This window comes from Oreochromis niloticus, unplaced genomic scaffold, assembly GCF_001858045.2.
Source record: "Oreochromis niloticus isolate F11D_XX unplaced genomic scaffold, O_niloticus_UMD_NMBU tig00007555_pilon, whole genome shotgun sequence".
NCBI classification, from domain to species: domain Eukaryota; kingdom Metazoa; phylum Chordata; class Actinopteri; order Cichliformes; family Cichlidae; genus Oreochromis; species Oreochromis niloticus.
The window spans coordinates 2,004-6,791 of NW_020328643.1; the positions used below are offsets into that span (position 1 = coordinate 2,004).

At 43.1% G+C, this 4,788-nt stretch overlaps 1 long non-coding RNA gene across 1 annotated transcript; it reads left to right on the plus strand.

Moving 5' to 3' along the window:
• The first annotated feature begins 229 nt into the window (after positions 1-229).
• Positions 230-1,956, plus strand: LOC109199309 (uncharacterized). Its single transcript, XR_002059734.2, has 4 exons — positions 230-247; positions 357-400; positions 672-913; positions 1,599-1,956. It is a non-coding gene; the product is annotated as an uncharacterized LOC109199309 (long non-coding RNA).
• The last annotated feature ends 2,832 nt before the right edge of the window (positions 1,957-4,788 follow it).

Here is a 4,788-nt window from a genome sequence, read left to right on the forward strand (position 1 = left end):
CTCTGGTGGAGGCCCAACCAGCCTCACGCTTTCTGATGAGACTGCCGTCAGCATGGTGATCAGTTGGGTACCTCCCAATGCTCATGTCCTCCAGTATCACGTGTCCTACACAGCATTGACTGGAGCTGATAGCCAGGATCACACTGTGAGTGGGTCGTAGTCATCACATCTGCATGTTACAGCATCTTGGTCACCGCTGAGTACCACAACAGAGAAGGAGGCAGCGGTTCAGCTCAGGGCAAAACTGGTGAGTCAAACAAGGGAAAGATGCCAAGACAGCTCAAGTGCAACTTCCAGTTAAGACCGACAGGCTTACATGCAAAAAGTGCAAATGTCCCATTACTTTACCCTTACAGGAGGATATGCATACTTGAAGGTTTCCACATATAGAAACATCAAGGTTTGTGGGCAGTATTGTTTCTACAGCACTACACGTACAGTCATTTCGGTCCAGAGACACAGATTCCTTTCTCTGCATAATGATAGGCTCTCTGAACAATGAGACAGCAGCCAGTACCGGTACAATACCAGTACTGCTCTTGAAACTTGGTTGTAAGTTCAAAAATTACTGGGTGCACTGTGTCTACGTTTATTCTCCATGCTAGTGTGCAAATGACATTCTTTGGCGTTGTGTTTTTTGTTTCTTTTCTGTCTTTTTTCTGTCTCTCTAGCCACTTTGTGGGTAAGCATCAAGCCGAGAATGCGAAAAAGTCCCGGATGTGTTCTCGCGCCGCCCGTTTTATCGAGCATGCATCGGTGGTGACTTGTGTGGACTTGGTACAGCTAAATATCCCAGAATGCATTTCGTCCAAAACTCAAACGCGGCAATGGCGGACGAGCAGGGCTAAGGGAAGCCCAAGAAGCAAATATCTGTGACAACCATGATGGGACCTACCTGGTGTTTTAACACCAGGTGACCAAATACTTATTTTCCACCATAATTTGCAAATCAATTCTTTAAAACTCAGACAAGTTAGAGGTATACCTATGATGAAAATTACAGGCCTCTCTCATCTTTTTAAGTGGGAGAACTTGCACAATTGGCTGACTAAATACTTTTTTGCCCCACTGTATTTGATCCTGTCTCCCTCAATACTATTTAATATCTAAATGCTTGATTCATCATATTATAACAAATGTGCTGTTGTAGCTACTGACAGTGAGTTTGATTACATTTTTTCCATCTACCAAAGAGAAATAATATCTCTTAGTGGCAGGTGGATCACACGTTGATTTTAACACTTTGCGTATGACTGGGTAGGATGAGCATTTTATAAGCGCTTGTGTGGTTTTTGTTTATGTAAGGAATACATCGGTTTCCCTTGTATTTTAAATTTGAGTGAAGATCCTAAATTGGCCCCCACTCTTGACTTTGAGAAAGGCTAATCTGTGCTACCCCACATGAGCTCAGTGAGATATAATACAGGCTTTCACTCAGGAGCAGGAAGGCTAAAGGCTGTTTAATGTCTGATCTAAGTGTGTCAGACATTTGCGTTCTCACGTGCATGGACAATATCTTGAAAACTTCCGAGCTGCAGTGCATGTGTAAAAGTGGTTAGAAAGCAGTGCATTAGCACGTGTTTTGTCTCTTTGCGTAGCTGCTCAGTCCATCCAGACTCCCCTCCATATGCAACAGTGATGCCAGCAACTCAAATACAAGCTCTCTCCAAGTGATTCCTTCATCATCAACATCTGCATCCACGATCCATTAGCTCAACAGCAACATCTGTCAGCTGTGCATCCAACTCGAGGGCATCGCCTGCTGTGCTCAGGCGCTGGGCTGCAATTTCCGTCCCTTGTTGATGGCCTCGCTGTATGCTGTGCTGGAGAAAGCTGGTGAGGAGACGCTGCTGGTCAGCCAGGTGACGCTGAGCTCCATGTAGGACATCAGCAAGGCCTGTGGATACGCTTCCCTCAAGGAACTGATCAATGAGAACTCTGACTACCTGCTTAATGACATATCACTCAACCTTCAGAGGCTCAGCCAGCATCCACAGGTAGTTATGACGTGTTTTTGTTTTTAGCCCAAAATGGAGACAGAAATGACTGCTGGAGGATTTACCCCATTTCCTTCTTTGTCTGCTTAAGCCTGTGCTGCCCTGAGCTTGTACTGTATTTCATTGTAATCCTGTCTTGTTGGCCAGGCTCCACGGGTGTTGACAGTTCTGTTGACTCACTCTGACTGCAGCCTGCTGGTCGGGGACATGGTTCAGGATCTGGATCTCAGCTACGAGCGCACAGCTGCTCTTTTCTGCTCCGTGCTGCACGCGCTCATGAAGGCACTGGGTAAGATTTCAACAGTGATGTCAGCTTGAGTCTCACGTATAAGGAAGAAAATGTGACTCAAGGCATTCGCTACCACATTTTTCTGTGTTGCTTAACTTTGTTTTCTGCAGTGCCTTTCAAAGTTTCTATCAATGAGTACATTTCAGGATATATAACTTTGCTTGTTATCAAATTATCAGCATCTTTGGAAACATTTAATACATCGTGATGGTTTAAATGCTGAGTGGTTTTCTGTTGTAGAATTAATATTCATACAGAAGTTTTACAAGCCCTCACAGTAAAAATGTATAAATTAAATGTCACTAATGGGCTCTTTCCAAAAACATCATTGTCTGTGTCACACTGATTTTGATCAACTGACTTATTTTATTGTAACCAAACCTATGTTCATATTGTTGTCTTGTTTTTCCTTTAGCGAGGTGGTTTCCTTCCACTTGTAGCAGGACCAGTAAGTCTGCCAGCTCCAATCAAAGCTCCAGTGACCAGGAAGACCTCAGCATTCGCCAATTCCTGCTGAATTACTGCAAACAGAAAGAACTGGCAGAGAGCATTGGAATAGAGGACGATGACACTGAAGACCGAGGTAATAGGTCTGTCTAAGGGCCAGTGGAATATCAGCTGTAGACTGTAGTGGTGGTTATATTAGATTCAGAGTGTAGAGGAGATGAATAACTGTACATGTGGTGCCATTGCAGAGGTCCCTCCCACTGAGTGTGAGGATGTGTCAGATATTGGTAGTCATGATGTGAAAGCAGAGCTTCCCTCCCACCTCAGCATTACTAAGGATGTTATGGAGCGCTGCATTCATCTGCTGTCTGATCCCAGCCTCAGGCTCCGACTCAAGGTACTGTATCAGTAGTTTTATGTAGAGTCAACTGTTGGACTGGTAACAAAAATAATCATTCTTGTGAGGGTAGGACCGCCAGCGTTGGTACAATTCATCCTGTCAGAACTGTGTGGATGACTGTTCACTGGTGTAATGCTCATCAAGGAAAAACATTCAGTCTGGTCCAGGAGTGAAACAGAAATAAGTCATGTCTTTAGAGAAGAACTGGATTGCAAATCAAAAGGTCCTTAATAGCTTTTTGTCCTCCCCGACCCTCAAAGCCAAAGTTCAGCCATGAGAGCTGATGGGACACGATTTGTAAAAGTGACATTAGCAGAAACAAAGGTGATTAAGATCACATAAGATAACCTTATTAGTCCCATACGTGGGAAATTTGTTAATTACTTCATATTTGCAAATACTCTATTTGCATTCTTTAGAGAAAAGAATATGAAAAGGCTGTCTGCTGTTTTGGATTGATGTCCTTCTCCTGAGCCTCAAAGAAGTAGGGCAGTGTCACGGTCCTTTTGGCAGCAGAAAGCTGCTGAGCGCTGGAAAGAAGCACGGCCATACCAGCTGAAATGTCTCACTGACACAGAAACTGTTGGTCATCCTCTGTTTTGCTACTGTCTTCACCCTGCTGTTATTTGGTCTCATCTCAATAATGTACTTTTCTATATAGCTAAGCTTGATGAGCGATCCCTTGTTGGCTGACATTTATGTCTTTGAGCGTGTGAGAACTTTAATAATTATAAACCACATGAATTTGACAAATGTCCTTTTAACTGTCAGCTCATAGTGAAGTACACTGAGCCACCCTGAGCTATAATATCAAAATAGAAGCTGCTACCTTTGTCAAGAGTGGCTGGATCTGAGTGCGTACTACTTTCAGTTATTCAAATTTTGCTGAATTTGTTACAAAAAAGTCCTGTCTATGTGCAGAGTGTCTTCCAGAGGAACGGTTCTGTGGGGATGTTCTACATCACAAACATCAGCCACTCCACAACAGAGAAAGTGTTATTGATGTTTTTCTAAAGCCATTCCTCCAACCACATGTATTATTAGAGTGGACGGTCAAAATTGCACCAATATACAAGGTATTTCCTCATGAGATACTCAATTTTGGTTTTCATATGTGTCTACATCCAGTTAGAAATAATCTATTTAAGTGGTTTTCTCTTTTTTGGTAGCTCGCATTCTGCCAACAGTGAAGCTTCGAAACTGCTCCTGGGGGCGTAAACTTCACAGTGTCAGCAGGAAAAATAGTGATTTTAATCAACATTAATAGTAAACAGCAACCTGCTATTTAGGTTAGGGTGATGGATTTGAACATAGTGTGATGAAGCATGTTTTCTGCCCTTGCTGTACAATCAGAACATGGTATTGCATTAACAGAAGTCATCTGTGAAGGCAGTGATGTATTAGTCATGTTGTTTATTTTTCTTTTTGGTCCAAGGATGTTATAATGTGCACCAGGCGACATACAGATGTCAAACATGCAGCAGCAGTGCAGCCCTGATTTAAAGGACCCGATTAGGAGTGGATATTGGCCAGCATCTGTCAACATGTCTGCTCTTTACACTTAGACCCTTGAGCTCCTTCCAGGAACTAAAGTATTTTCTCCATGATTCTCCAGGGAAGCTTTTGCAAAACTGTTGGAGCGTGCAATGAGCGAA